Raw genomic sequence first — 16,977 nt, 5'->3', positions numbered from 1 at the left:
TAAGTGGGAAATTCATATGCTTAGAATGCAGCCTGGCACACAGAAGCGCTAATCAAGGTTAATGCTCATATTTAAATAATAATCATAATCTAAATAATTTAAAGAAGAAACTTTTACAGTCAGTAGATCCAATTTCTTTTAAGTGTCCTAGGGAAAGATGGCCAGTATGAATGGTTTCCATCCATTTACAGACATGTTAATGTGGAGGCTCATAGTGGTTATATTCAGTTTGAGGGCATGTTCTGAAAGGCTTCTTTCCCGTATAAATTCTTCCTGACTCTCACTTCATAGGAAACAGAGATGGTGCATTTTCTGGTGAAAAGATTTCCCATGAGAGTAATTTTCTGTTTCTCTTTCAAAATGTAAATGATTTCCTTTAGGACATAGTTCTGTAATCCAGTATTATTAATAATTTGCCTGGCTCTCATAGTAATTTCCATACTTCTTTAAACTGGAGCTAGTTTTCTGAAACTGGGTGTAGTTTACTAACAGAGGCTCTTCTCTAAAACACCAAATTGCCCTCACTGGTGTTAGATCGCCGAGTCAAGGGAAAGCAGTGAATCTGTCTCAAAGAATTAAGGGGTTGGCTTTTCATTGATTGGCTGATTTACTTATTATACTCTGACTTCACATGTCACGGGATCAATCTCTTGAAAGTATATTAGGTCAACTCACCAAGGAATATGAAATTTTTTCTCCTTTATCTTTTTCAAGTGAATTAATAATTACTGTCCAGTCACCAAAACTACATCTCACTTGAGGTTATTTTTACTGTACTGAACTATTCTAGTGGTATATCTTGAATTAGAAACTGGAAATTTTGCTGTGAAGGGAATTTTCATGCACAGTTTAATAATTCAGCTACCTCCACCCCTGGGCAAAATAAATAGCTAGCTGAACGCTTGTTGGCAGAGTCACAGCGAATTATATTATTTGAAACTCTAAATATTCCCCAAATAAATGTTGAAATTATCTGTGGGAAAGCAAGGGGTTTGGGGCATTACAGTAATATTGCTTCCTTGCCGAATGTGCATTTTCTTCTTGGAGATCTATGGAGTTAAGTTTTTTTTTTATTAGGAATAATAGAAGTACACCCATTGTACTTGGGCTGCAATCACTCCTCCTGACTCTCAGCCCTTCAGCAATTCTAGGACCTGATGTTAGATGAGAAGAGTTACTCCTCTGATTCTTAAACATAGATAAATAAGTTATCTCAAATATCTAGTAAGAATTCCAAAGAGTTGGGAAACTGTCACTATTGAATTTTATCAACTAGTTGCTTTTAATTAATTTATTTTTGATCATTTGTTTTGTGTGAGGCACTGTTAGAGTCAGTTGGCATACATCAGTGAATACAACTGTCAAAGATAACTGCCATTGTAGAGGTTGGATTCCATTGTGGGAAGGGGGTGGGGTTAAGGAAAGAGATAATGAATGATAGACCATTCCATGCCATTAGTAATTCTTCTGGTATGTTAGAAACCGATATATACTATGGGAAAGGAGACTGGGGAAAAGTGAATCCAGAGTAAGGAAAGAGGTTGTAGCCTAGGGAGATTTGGGGTGAAATGGTTTTGCCACAGAAATGGTACGTAACACACCCATGTGGGGAAGTGGTGGAGTGGGGAGAGTAAAGCTGCACAGAGCTCGATTTTCAGCACAGAAGTTTCTGGCCTTGTCTCTCAGTGCTAGAGATGAAATAAATTATAAAGGAAATGATACTGCCCAGGCTCAGATCCTGTGACATCCTCTCTAATTGAAACTCTTATGGGTAGCATGTTTCCCATTAGTTGTCCCAGTCCACAGAGGATGGAGAAAGAAAGCATTGAAGAGATACGCAGTTCAATTCAACAAGCACTTAGTCATACATTTTATTTACCCAGAATGACTTTATTCAATTTCAGTGATACAAAGATGCAGACGTTCTTAAGGCCCCTCAGCTGTGTTGTAAGATGAACCACAGATGAATGAATATAAAAGAAAAATATGTGATGTTGCTAAGCAAAGGTTGTATATACATTCACATGTGGAAGAGAAATACTGTAATCTGGAGTTAGCCCAGGGCTTTCTGGAAAAATGAGATCAAGGTTAGACCTTTGCAAGCTTGAGTGTGGTAGTGAAGCAAGTGGGAGTAATCCGGGAAGGGCCACAGTATCCCAAGACACAGAGGTAGAAAAGTCAGAGCTCCTGGGTTAATTAAGGGAGAGAAATCTGGCCAAGGGACTTCATGACCAGGAGTAATGAGCCCCTGGACTAATAGAAGGATTTCCACACTCAGTGTCCCCAATGAGGGGGATCAACACCTATATTAGACAGACTGCTACAGCCTTCCTAGGGACTCAGACTTGGACAGGAGGAGTCTAGCTACAGGGGTGATTTCATTACATTTTACCTTAGTAAAGTGGAGACAAAGGATAATATCTCCAAAATACAAAAAAGATGTCTTCCTCTCTTCTGTTACATGGATATGTCCTACCAGTCTCTAAGTATGGCCTAACTTAGGCCACTACGGTGGTCATAGGCTTTGAGCTTGAAAAACAGGGACCCCGCTGAAGACACGGGAGAGGGGGATCGTGTTAGAAAGAAGGCACCCCCAGGATGCGTGTTCACTGCTTATACTCAGCAGGCTGCCTCATGACCTCTCCCCCTGGCAACACCTGCACTCTGTTCCCATGGGCAGCCCGGAGAGGTTGGCACTCGGAGGCCCAGAGAACGTCAGCTCCCATGTATGAGCTATGTCCACGTGTAAACCAAGATTTGGGGGAGGGACAGGGTGAGGCGGGGGGGCTGACACTTTTTTAGGCCGTTTCCTCTGGTTCCTCAAGTCGGGCCCTCATCTGGTCCCACTCCCAGGTTTTGGACAGATGCTGGATCCCTGATGGCAGTCTCAGCATGCTTCCCCCACACCCCCGCGCCGTGGAGCCTGCTTCCCTCGCAGCAGCCGCTAAGACCCGGAGGGGTGGGATTCCACTTTGAAACTCTGTGCGTGCGGCGCAAGGGCCAGCACCGGGCATGCTCAGTCGCCGCGGCGCGGTGGGGCTGCTGCTCCTACAGCTCTGGCCCCGGGCTCCAGGGCTGGCTCCGCCCACCTCCTCCCCCCGCCGCCCCCCCGCGGCTGCGGAGCTTCCAGAAGGCCGAGCTGTAGCGGCTCCCCGCGATCTCGGCCCCCGCCCAGCGCCGCCCGGCTTGCGGCCGCCTCCCACTCCTCTTCCTCCCCTCCTCTCTTAAGGTGGAGAAGCTGGTGCTTGCTTCTGTTCGCGCCACACACCGCTCTGCCAGCCCCAGCCCAGGACCTGCGAATGCCTCCCGGAGACCAGAGGACTCTCGGCGGGGGCTCTTTCCAACACCACTTTGCCTGAAGTGGGGTCGTGGCGGAGTTGCTCCTCCGCCACTCAATGCGGAGCACTATGCGGAGAGCGGTCGGCTTCCCTGTGCTGTGCCTGCTTCTTAGTCTTCACGCTGCAGGTAAGGGGCTGCCCGGCAGAGCTGTGGATGCGCCGGGAGACTGCACATGCTCCAGGACTCTAGGGAAAGCTGGCTTCGCGAGGAAACCCTTAGAAAGGCAAAGCAGGACAGTGCTGACACGGTAGGGGCGAGGGAGTCCTGCACCTGTTGGAAGACGGAGGCCGAAAACTTAAGCTAAAATCAGCCCGTGATTTTTCCTGACCTCGTATGAACATTTTCCATGCGAATACAGGTTTGCTTCCTCCACCCCTCCCCTCCATCTAGACTCCCAGATTTTGTTTCTAAGCTCCGCACTTGACTGCCCGTTTTTCAGGAGGCTGACAAGACTCCCTACTGGATGTAATATTTTCTACTGCAGCGGCTACTTCCGTAAGGTCTCTCGGTTTAGCGAGAGCTCACAGGGATCCATTGGCTGTAACCTGATGGACCACATCTCTGCCCCAAAGATCGAAATACACGGTTCCCATTAACGATGCCACTCCAGGCTCCTTTGGCCCCAGCTCTTGTCAGTCGAATTTTCTAAACCAATAAGACGGACGAAAGCTTTAAAATAGGACTCTCTCGTCTCTTTCAGCATCATGGTCAGGTTCCGAGGGCACAAGACAGAAAACCAATCACTGTTTCAAAGCTGACAACCGCAGGGTAGGCACTGTCCCTGGGACGGGTTTGATGAGGTATAGAAAGAAATGACAGTGAGACTGATTCCCGGATATAAATATAGTTGATATCAGAACCAGTATCAGGTTTCGTTTGGAAGCAAACCTTAGGAAGTACCTGGGGAATTGTACATAAAATGTCGCTATAGATCCTGCTTTTTGGATACATGTAGCCTCGATCTGATACAGGGACTTGCTGGACTGAATCCTTTATCATTTTTACGCACACATGAACCAAAATAAAATATGGTAGAGAGATTTTGGGAGCCCTACTGCGACAGCAGTTGTCCGTGCAGTATCCCTGTAGCAATCAAAGAACAGGTATTTTCCCCGAGTTTGCCTGTCATCCAATCACACGTATTCATTCATTTTTCCAAGCAATATTTTATTGAGTATATACTACAGTTCAGAGATAGTGCATGAAGATAATGGATATAAAATTGCAATTTTGGGGTATCTTTTAGAAAGAGTGTGGGTGAGTCCTTTTCTGTGTAGGCAATTGTGAGAGTGAAAGATGGTACTTCCTTATTTCTAGCTAATGCTATTTTAATGTATTGTGAATCTCTTGAACAAGTAATGTATAGGAACATTCAGGCTATAATTAAGTACCCATGTTAATTGTTATAATTATGATGTTATATTGTGGAATTTTCAGTAGTTCTTTAGCACTTTGAAAACCGGGATGTAGCTATGACATGGTCATTAAATTATTTGCAAACAGTTGTAGTAAATCCTTTTATTACTGCATACAATTCTTTAATGTCAAAATATGAGATGAAAACATACACATTGGGTTGAATTTTATTTACATTATTGTTTAATTATAGCCCCGAGACAAATAGCTATTACCAAAAATATCCTCAGTTCCTATCAAATTTAGGAATGATTTGAACTGATCTATGAAAAATATTAGTGTTGTTATTTTTAAAACTAATATATAACATTTCTAAAGATAACATTTTATGTATCTTGAGTAATTATAACTTAAAAGCTATAAATAACCTTAAAATGAAGCAGGTGGAAAACATTTATAAATTTGTTGTGGATGAACATTTGGGATGAGGAAATAGAGGACTTCTGTTCATCAAAAGAGAAACCTAGAAGTCTGTAGCCCTAGATTATACCTGGAGCTCTGCCAAAGGGTGTATTACCAAGACAAACCAATCCAACTCTACTTTGACTTCTTAATTTGAGGGGAAAAAAAAAAAGGAAGATGATTAATCAATTGAATTTAGTCACAAGGCATTGAAGGCTATCTCCAGATTTCAGTTGTAAGATGCCATATAGAAATTAATTACATTCATATTTTTAATGTAGTGCTTTTGATAGGTGTTTTTTCCCCAGCAGATTGCAAGTTTAATATTGTGGTTGTCTTGCCAGTTTCATTTTGAATGCATTTTAATTTAAACAGCAATTTGTGGGTCACAAGCTGTCATCAGATTAAAATTCATCACAGTTATCTAAATAACATTGTTAGGACTTTTCATTAGAACTGAGACGAATCAGCTTTCTTGATCTCAGCTCCTGTAGATTTGGGTAATAAAAAGGTGAGTGAGTGGAAGGACAAAGATCAAGAAGTCAGTGATAGTCTCTACTTGTTGAATGTCTCATTTGGCTTCTCTTACAGAAAGCTCTCCTCTCAGGGGGAAAGTGGGCTTTATAAAGAAGGAGAATGAATTCTGTGTAGTCAAGCCTCTTTGGCTGAAAAGCTAATTGATCTGTTTTGTTGTGCCCAGGGTAAGCTGGCAGAACTAATGATAGGTTAGACCTCTTTCAGGATGGGAGAAATTGGCTGCCAGGATGTAAGTGCTCTTCGTAGCTATACTAAAAACTGTTAACTTCCATAGTCATTCTCCTAATGGTAAAGTAGCAAACTGTTTTCACCTTGAGTACCCTCTCCAACTGTTTGGTCATGATCGCCTGAGTCACTATGCAAAAAAAAAAAAAAAAAAAAAAAAAAAACCATTCGGACCAACCCTGAGTTCTGATGACTTAACAGGGAAAAGTATTGCGATCTGTTTGCAATGTCTATGGGAGCAAAAAGAGGAAGAGGGGTACAATGCTGTGTAATTAACATCTCTAGAGAAGATAACTGTAATGAATTACTGAGCATGGAGTTTATCAGAGAACCTGGACTCAACTCTATCCATGGCAGCTGATTTTTGTAGACCTTCTTAACAGAAAAAGTGATAGTTATTGTTCACCCAGCTGCTTACTACACAGGTGAGAAAACTATGATTCAGTAACTAGTAGATATTATTACTTTAAAGTGCCAGTTAACAGTATAGTCAGGGTAAAAACCCCATGTTTCCAGGCCTGTGATTGCACTCTATGTAAAATCCTACACTCTTTGGGAGGCTACCATTGAGATAGTGGTGCCAGATTCTTTTCCCCTAATTGTCCTCATTCCTTACACCTCTGTGAAGCAACATAATGTATCAACGTCACTAGAAAAGACCACTTTAGGAATATCGAGGAAGGCAACTACAAGGTACTCAGTGATTCGGATGGTAAAATAATTACGTGGAAGAGCCACAGGTAGCTTATTTCCTTCAGTGTTTCTTCTCTTTCTTTGCCCAAAGAACTATGGGAGATTATATTTATTGATAATATTTTAGTTACAAAGGAGTAAATGTCTTGGGGTATCTTGAAGATTCTCATGGGAAAGCTTTCTTTTTCCTAGAGAATGTCTTGCTAAAAAAACACAAGTTGATCTCAATGCATTACTCTCTCTTCGAGCTCTGGAAATGGTTCTTTCAAATTTCTGTATGGTTCTTACTACCTGCTTTTCTGAATGACACAGAGACTACTTTCAATGTATATTCTGATGATGCTTCTGCATTCTCAGAGAAGTGCCTAGTCTTCTAGTCTTTGAGAAGCAAGAGTTCCTGTGATGGAACTAAGAGGATCAGGGAGGTCATTGGCAGAAACCCCATACTCAAAAGAAAGGGTAGGAACTTCCCTGGTGGTCCAGGGGTTAAGAATCTGCCTTGCAATACAGTGAACATGGGTTCAATCGCCGGTTGGGGAGCTGAGATTCCACATGCCATGAAGCAACTAAGCCATGCACCGCAATTACTGAAGCCTGTGTGCTCTAGAGCCCCTGTACTGCAGCTAAGACCCAATGCAGCCAAAATAAATAAATAAAATATTTTTTTTAAAAGAAAGGGTAGACAGATAGGAAAATGATATTTTAAGATATCTTTTCTCAATGAAGAGTCCCTTAGAGTTCCAGAATCAGTTTTTCACTCAACATAGTTCTTAACACTGGCCAGGGGGCTGCTCTATTCTCTCCCATATTACCTCTCTGATATCTCTCTGCTTTCCTCTTTTTTGTCTCTCTCCAGCTACAGTGGTCTCCTCCCTATTCCAAGAAGACACCAAGTGCTTGCCCATCCTCCCAAAAAGTTTTACTTCTTTGCCTGAACTATCCTTTCTCCATATTTCCATGGCTCAATCCCTCAATTTTCAGTCTTTGTTCAAAGATTACTTTCTCAGTGAAGCCCTCATTGACTATCCTAATTAATATTTCATCACCCCTCAAATCTTCCAATACCCTTCCTTGATTTATTTTTATTATTAATTGTATTGAAATATAGGTGATTTACAATGATGTGTTGATTTCCGCTGTATAGCAGAGTTCCTCAGTAACTCATACAGATACTCTTTTTCATATTCTTTTCCATTCTGGTTTATCACAGGATATTCAGCATATATAGTTATAGTTCCCTGTGCTATATAGTAGGACCTTGTTGTTTCTCGATTCTAGACATACTAGTTTGCATCTGCTAATTCCAAGCTCTCAATTCTGTCCCCCTTGGCAACCACAGATTTGTTCTCTATGTCTGTTTCTGTTTCCTAGATATGTTCATTTGTGCCCTATTTTAGATTCCACATATAACCCCTGATAGCTCAGTTGGTAAAGAATCTGCCTGCAATGCAGGAGACCCTGGTTCAATTCCTGGGTCAGGAAGGTCCACTGGAGAATGGATAGGCTGCCCGCTCTAGTATTCCTGGGCTTACCTTGTGACTCAGCTGGCGAAGAATCTGCCTGCAATGTGGGAGACCTGGGTTTGATCCCTGGGTTGGGAAGGTCCCCTGGAGAAGGGAAAGGCTACCCACTCCAGTATTCTGGCCTGGAAAATTCCATGGACTTCCATGGGGTCACAAAGCGTGGACACAACTGAGCGACTTTCACTTTCACTTTTCATAAGTGCTATCATGTATTTGTCTGTTTTGTTTCCTGCTATTTCTATAGCAGATCCTGCCCATCCTAGCACTGGGAGAGGAGCAGTGCCGGGCATAAAAGCTACTAAAGATTAGACAAATACATTGAATAAATAAAAACAACACAGTAATATTTCTAGTCTCCTCTTTTTGCATTTAATTTCTTCTTGGCACTCATGCAAGGCACCTACTCAACTTAGCCACTTCCAGAATGGATTTCAGCAGAGCTCATTTACCCAAAAATTAAGTTGCTCCCCAGAAGTCTCACATACCCAGGGGACATACAATCTCAAGCAGACTTTGCTACTTTGGGAAATGAAGAGCAACTGGGGATGGGCTTTAACTATCGATGAACTCAGTGGCAAAGTCCTTCCAACTGATTGCCAGATGCTGTAAGAGCCCAAATGCCTTGTTGGTTGGCTATATTTTTAATTCTTTGTAAAATGCTTTATACCTGTGGGAATGACTATGATAATGTCTGCATCTTTAGCACTTAAGAAGATAGATGTATGTATATTTGAGACCACACATTCCTAGAACCACGGAGACTGCTTATTCTATTGGAAATGACACCCTGACTAGCACGTTGTAAAATTGTGGATTGTATTATCCACAACCCAGATAATGATGAATGTATTATCTATCATTCAGACTTCTTCTCTGTTTCTCATCTACTTTTCTATCAACTCTAATCTTTTTTTCTTAATTTTAAATTTATTTATTTTTTGATTGAAGGGTGATTGTTTTACAGGATTGTGTTGGTTTCAGCCAAACATCAACATGAGTAAATCATAGATAAACATATGTCCCTTCCCTCCTTCCCATCTTCCCTATCCCACTCCTCTTGGTTGTTACAGAGCCCCAGTTTGAGTTCCCTGAGTCATACAGCAAATTCCCCAAACTCTAATTATGGTTCCATATAGTTAAGGTGGTAATTTATCTTTTCCTTATCAATGAATATTGAGATTAGATTGAATCTAACTTTGAAAATTCTTCTCATTGATTCCCATGGATAGCCACTGGTTTCCTCAATAGCTTCTCTCTTATCTAACTAGTCATTTCTCAGTTGCACTTTTAGGTCTTTCTCTGAGCATTCTTTAATAGGTTAGTGCTCTGTAGAATTTATGTGTCCTAGGTCTTTTTTTCTCTTTTATCCCTGTATACTTTCTCTGTGGATGTTTACATCCAGGCCTACATGGCAAAGTTGAAATCCATATTTCTATCTCAGATATTTCTCCTGTTCTCCAGTCCTATCACTACAATTTTCTAGGAGTCATTGGAGATCCCACAAGTATCAGGAATCTGGCTGTTAATGCTCAGCACTTCCCATAACAACTTCTTTTATTTCTATATATTCTATCATTGTGAATAACATGAGAGTCCCCCACAGTCACCCAAGCCTGGTACAACTGGGAAAAAGCATACTCGATCACATTCTCACTTTGTATTCTCTAATACAGCCATTTCCTTTTCTCTTAGGGTAAACTCAGACTCATTAGCATGGGGAAGTCTTTTACTATCAGGTATTTCCCAACTCCATCCTTATTTCCTATCATCATGTTCTGCTTTGCCCACTGTTATCATACTAAAAGCAAATTTCACTGGTTTGCCATGCCTCTCATCCTTTTCACATACTGTTCTATTTATTTTAAGTATCCAACTCTGCTTCATTTTCTAGATAATTTTCCTCCAACTTTAAATCATAGTTGAGCATTGCCTACTTTGAGAACCCTTCCTCAAACCCCATCTCATCCAAGTAGCTTTCCTAGGTTTTCCTTTGAGGCCCTGTGTATTTCACTATTAATGCTCTTAACCTGAGTTTTTTGGTTTTTTTTTTTTTGAGGACAACAAGAGAATTGTAGCTTTTATCTCTGTATACTAATAATATATTAATAGAACTGTGCTTGTTATCCAGTATACCATCAATAAATGTTGCACCCAATAAATATATTCAGGAGGTATTTGGCAAAATAAATTTTGATTAATTTATATTTACAAAGAGATTATATCTCACTTTCATGATCATAAAGAGTAGAATTGACTTTACTACTGCCCTTTCAATCAAATGTATGTTTACTGGTTACAAAGCAGTGGAAATGGGACAGAATAGCTTTCATTTAAACATATTCTGTTTAAGATAAGTTTGTGTTCTGTGAGCATGAGGCTTATTCTAGTGGTGTTGTGTGCTGAACTCCTCCTAGATGGATAGACATTCCTATATGATTTTCTAGTACTACTTTAGGATGGGAGTGAGATGAATGTGTTCATTTTAAAGAGAGAAAACAATTAGACAAGATACATAACATGATAGCTGTGCATTAAAGGATGGACCCAGAACCCCTAATTAATTCTGATTACTGATCAGTTATCTGAAATAACAAACATGAGCCACCTACACATTTAAAATCAGGTAGGAGTTTGAGGCAGTGGGTTCAATAAGCAGAAATAAAAAATAATCTAACCTTCCTTTGCTCCCCCTACCAAAATCCAAACCATCACAGAAAATTTCTGAGTATTGGATGGTTTTATACAATTTTTCTCTTTTTTATGTATAGATAAAGTCTTTATTAAACCTTTATGGGAGCTGTGCTTTTACTTGAAGAATGGAGAGTGGTTGATGAATAATAAAAATGTCACTTCTGAGATGATGGGGTCACACATCAAAAACTCATTTATTGCCATTATTATTAGTGATAACATGGATGTTATGTTTCATGGTAAATATATTGTTAAATCTCTTAAAAGCTGTTTGTAAAGTCTAGTTCAAAAGGTAGAGAAAGCCATTTTTCCCTCTAAAGATCCTACTTGGCCATAAATGCATTCTTCATCTTCAAAGCACTTACAAATGCTGACACACTTAGTGTAGCTTTGATATTTCTCAACACGAAGGATTTTAACAGCTTGAAACATTTTAATGGTAAAATATTATTTTAAGATCAGGTTTCCTAATTCCTGTTCACCAAACAATGTAGCTGTAAGTGTCTACTATTGAGATATTTGCCACAGAATGACAATTAGCAAATCTATGTTGTGAATAGTAGCACTTTCCATTTAGATACTTTTCTACTTATAATGACAATCTAGACTTTTCTCATAATCAAACCTTATTTGATTTGATTTTATTAAGATGTTGATATGCATGAAAATTTCAACCACAGGGACCAACAACAAAACAAAACTGTTTACCTGAAACAGCAGTCTAGATCAATATGTCTAATTACACTGAAGTAGATGCCAAGTTCAGTAGGAGCTTGAACTATTTTCTGTCTTAGTTCGGACGTGAAGCAATGTCCATTTACTGACTTAAATGTGCAGGAGAGCTTAAGACAGCCTAAACTACTGTTTCTTTGAAAAAGAGCAGTGAATGAGCACAGAGTAAGAGTGTCTCACAGTGATTTACTGGCCTATGCAGCAACATGGACAGAGTAAAACTCCTCTGCTATTTCGCTACAGTAGTGATTCAATTCCTGACGGAGGCTGGAGGGGAAATGAGGCGATGCGCATAACTACACAAGGTCAGCTCCCAGTACTGGGATACTTTCACTTACCTGGGGAAGAGGCTCAATACAAACTATGCCAAATATTATATCATGATGAGATAGTCCACAAGGCCATCAATCTATAAATATAAATTTATAGATTGTGAGTTTAAAGTAATTCACTTTCTTGGTCTCTTGTTGATTCAAGACAGTATTTTTATTCTCCCTGGAAGAAAATGAAATAGCTTAAGCAGAAAAGTTAAGAGAAAATTGAAACAAAGGAGAAAATGCCATATTCTTAGATAATGCTTAGCAGAATACTGTAGCAGATAAGAGCGTGTATATGGTGATCAGTTTCAAATCCAGGCGTCGTCACTTACTGTCTCTGGTGGCTTAGTCCCTAAGTTGTGTCCGACTCTTGCAACTTCATGAACTTAAGTTCCCAAGGCTCTGTCCATGAGATTTCCCAGGCAAAAATACTGAAGCAGATTGTCATTTCCTTCTCCAGGGAGGATCTTCCTGACCCAGAATTTGAACCTGGGTCTCCTGCATTATAGGCCAATTCTTTCCCAACTGAGCTATGAGGGAATCCCTACCATCTCTCTATAACTTGGAGTAAATTGCTTGATCTTTCCACATCTCAATTTCTTCTTTTAAAAATGGAGACCATGTATTATAGAGTTGTTGTTGTGTGTTAAATAGGATAATGTGATGTAAAATAGACTGTGCTGTCTTAGTAAGTGCCATGTAAGTGTTAGGTGTTATTTGACTAGGGCTGGGAGAGGTCAGATGCTAAATGATCAACCGATATCTTGGAGCAATTTCTCATTCTTTTTGTATTTGAGCCAATGCTAGAGAAGTATACATGTGCAAGAGAGATTCTGGATCCCAATCTCTTTTTCAGTTGGATCTTGTCTGCATAATTCCTCTCTCTTTGGTCTGAGCCTTACTAAGCAGGTCTGTGATGGATTTTGAAGCTTCAAAGCATCCACCTGTTTCTTCTGGCCACTGAGAGGCTGAAGAGAGCCTGGCCAGGCCCAGGATGTCAGATCTCATTCTCCTAGTCCCTCTTCAACACCCCACACCAAACCCCTCAATAAAATAGTTTAACATACTTCTCCTCCTCCAAATTCAGCTCTCCCCTAAGTCTCCTAATGCCTTACCTATAAGCATCTAAATGTATTATCTATCTATCATGTCTTCAGCAAATTCTTAAAGTGAATATATTAGTAAAATGCAAATTTCTCTTGGGCTTACCTCATGGTAATTGAAAATAGATAACCTTTTCACCTTTTCCTAAACACCATAGTTCTGACATATCTAGTTCTTATTTCAGCTTAGCAGATAGCCCAAACTTGTCCTCGGAGCTGCCTCCCTAACTAGTCTCACTGGCACAGATGCAGAGTGAGAAGTTCAGACGTGTGACCAAGGCTGCAACTCATAGCTCTAAGAACCTCTTTTAGGACTGCTGCTCTCGTAAGGCTTCTCCTCTACTGACTGACTGACACTCTCCTGCTCGCTATCTGTAGCCTATGGAACTTCTAGATCACTGGGCTCCAGGTCCACATGGAAGGCTGCCCATGGTTCTGTGGGCACTGGAGAAGTTAAAGGGAAAGCAAGGAGGGACATGGAGACGGGGAGACATTTTATTGGGGATTGTCAAGCACAGCCTTCGCCTGTTCAAGGGACGACTCATCACTCCCTAACACCCAGACCTTGCTTCCCAGCCCCACTTGATCTAAGGATTCTATCCTGCTGATTTTATCTCAGGTGACCTACCATGTATAGCTCCAGTCTGGCTCCCTGGGAGAGCTGCAACCCATCAGAAAAATCAGAATTCAACTATGGAAACTTTTTCATGGTGCTAACCTCCAATATGCGAAGTTATGTTCGTGGTGGGTTGGCTGTTTCAGTGCCTCTGAACACTCCATGGCAGTTAAGAAGCTCCCTAGGAGAATTCTCACAGGTTCTCACAGGTCTGGTACAGCTGGGCAGGGCTCTTGGCATTCCTGGGTCCCTCTGTATCTCCAGAGCATCAAGATTCCCCCCAGGTGTCCACTGGTCTTTTCTGAGTGACTTATTTCCTCAAAATGGGAGTGGCTGATTCTTAGAGAGCTTGGATTATAACATTTATCAGGTTGTTTGTTATTCCTAAATCTGAACATTAACTGAAGCTATGAAAATATAACAGAAGGGTCTCCTCTCTAGATATACATTGGATTTATAGGGAAGAGACAAATAGATTTCATTATAAGAAAAGAAGGAAAATACAAATGACTATTTCCTAAATTCCTGTGATGTGCTAAGTGTGAAAGTTAGTTGCTCAGTCATATCTGACTCTGTGTGGCCTCATGGACTACAGCCCAGCAGGCTCCTTTGCCTGTGGAATTCTCTAGGCAAGAATACTGCAGTGGGTAGCCATTCCCTTCTGTTGAAACCAGGTCTCCTGAATTGCAGGCAGATTCTCTACTGTCTGAGCCACTAGGTCTGTTTAACCCCTATGACATACTAATCTCTATCCCAAATGCTTTCTATAGTATAATCATCTCACCCTTTAGGATAGAAAGTTTGTTTGAAATGGTATGCTTGTGCTACAGAAACAGCAAAAATATACTCTAATTCATGTAGCAGAGTAAAAATAGAAAAATTAAGCTCTAGAATCTGACTTCCTGGGCTTGAATCCCATCTCTGCTATTTACTGTTTAAATTCCCTGTGCTTCCCTTTTCTTATCAGAATAAAAGGCTAATACCATGGTAACTACCTCATAGGGTGGTTTAAGGATTTAAGGAGCTAATTCATAAGGCCCACAGCATGGGGCTGGAACACTGCATATATTCAATGGCAATAGTTGTGAGAATTATCATATTAGCATTTGAAAACTTTCATTGGTCCTATATTTCAGGTTCCATACTTGAAAAGGAAAAAGTGTGCATATTGCTGCTGCTGCTGCTAAGTCGCTTCAGTCGTATCTGACTCTGTGTGACCCCATAGACGGCAGCCCACCAGGCTCCCCCGTCCCTGGGATTCTCCAGGCAAGAACACTGGAGTGGGTTGCCATTTCCTTCTCCAATGCATGAAAGTGAAAAGTGAAAGTGAAGTCGCTTAGTCGTGTCCCACTCTTAGCGACCCCATGGACTGCAGCCTACCAGGCTCCTCCATACATGGGATTTGCCAGGCAAGAGTACTGGAGTGGGTTGCCATTGCCTTCTTGACTATCGCCCATTAAAAAGAAATTCACTCTGAAGCCTTCTTTTGTGAAGAGTCCCTGCCATGAACATCTAATTTTTGTACCTCCATTAAAAAGAAAATACTAGTAAACTTTTGCCTTGTGAATTAAAAATTGCTCATAACTAGTAAGCTAGTGTTGGAAGCAATGAATGCTGTTTTCCAAACTGGAGAACATAAGAGAAAAATAACTCCATAGCCACCAGAGGTGCTGCAATTATGGGCAACCTCTGGTAAAGACCTTCAGTCTTAGGTTTGGGGTAGAATTTGTAGTATCACCCCTCCTGCTGTCTCACTCTACAAACTACCTGAATTCACAACATCCAACAGGAGCCAAAATATCCCACTTCTAATGTTGAACCTTCTGCATGTCCACGGACACCTTGCAAACTCTGTGAATTGCATGGTTCGCATATTCCACTGTGAGAGCCTTGCCCATATACCTTTGAGGTGTGTATGTGGGAGGGGAGGGAGTGGGCTTCATGAAATCAGAGTTGCTATATATGCATTCTGTGGATCAAGCAACCTACCTCCCCTAGCGTTAAGTTCTGCTGAGTCGACCATAAATTCACCATGGGTACAGACTGTGCCTCCAAACCAGTCCTACCCTGAGCCTGAAGCAAAAGTGCTTTGGGTCTCCCATACCTCAGCCTAAGGCATCAGCCCCCGCTGGTGGCAGCCCCTTCCCTTCCCCCAACCCTGCCCTTGACATCTTGAAGCTCACTCTGGAGCTCTGTGCTCAGGCTGAATCTCAACCTCTTGCCTTCTCCTTCCTCTCCACCCCAATGAAAGTGTGTTCTTCTTACTTCGCATTTCAAGAGGGGTCTCTCCTCCACTAGCGCTATTTTAGGAAAGATGTGACGCAGTGATCTACTCCTGATAAAAATAGCTGTTAACTGTATGGTCTTTCCCTAGCAAATGTTCATTTTTTTCAAAGAACAGTGAAAAAAAAAAGCAGTGTCTGCTGAGAAAGCAGTACCTTTGACCAGTGGTGTTAATTTCAAGTGATGGATGAAGGGACCAGGACAGGATGGAGTAGAGGTGTTGACCTGAAGGACCTACCAAGTGCCCTGTGCTCCTCAAATCCCTAAATACAGGCAGAGGAGACCAGGACAAGATTTCTTCAAGTGGCCACCATGGGCCTCCTTTCTTACTCTCTGTAATATCATTACTGGGGCTTCCCAGGTATAGCTAGTGGTAAAGAACCTGCCTGCCAATGCAGGAGACTTAAGAGACATAGGTTTGATTCCTGAATCAGGAAGATCTCCTGAAGGAGGGCATGGCAAGCCACTCCAGTATTCTTGCCTGGAGAATCCCATGGACAGCGGAGCCTGGTGGGCTATAGTCAACGGGGTCATAAAGAGTTGGACACGACTGAGCGACTGAGCACAGCACGGCACAGTGTCATTACTATGAAAATATTGTAATTTTTTGATCTGTTCTAATATTCATTTTGCTATTTTTAAATATAATTCCTAATCTACTATGAGAATTATTCTTAAAACAGATATTTTTCTTTTCCTTGCAATTGAAGTACAGCTTTCAAGTCATTTGGAGAATTCTGCTATAAATAAGATGATAATAGTTTATAACCTCTATATTTATAAATACCAATATTTTAAATGCTTGCATAACAATGAGGCATAAAAATTACATTTTACAAGTGTATTTAGAGCTTTATCACTCTATAAATGCATATGGAACTCAATTTCTATGATTTCTGCAGAGGCTAGTGTTACTTAGCTTTCTAGCTGTATGATCATTTTTCCTCACTTCTGCATTTCCCAAGAGGGCGTATCTTGATGAAGATCTTCTCTTAACTGCTGTGTAGAGTTGAAGAGATAGTAGCTTTCACTCTTGTCAACCTCTCCTCCAAGCATCTTTCAACTCAGTTCTTCAGGAACTGGGGAGCATCTATCTGCTT

Source organism: Capricornis sumatraensis, chromosome 23, assembly GCF_032405125.1.
Source record: "Capricornis sumatraensis isolate serow.1 chromosome 23, serow.2, whole genome shotgun sequence".
In the NCBI taxonomy this organism is placed as follows: domain Eukaryota; kingdom Metazoa; phylum Chordata; class Mammalia; order Artiodactyla; family Bovidae; genus Capricornis; species Capricornis sumatraensis.
Note: the sequence above shows the minus strand (reverse complement) of the source record.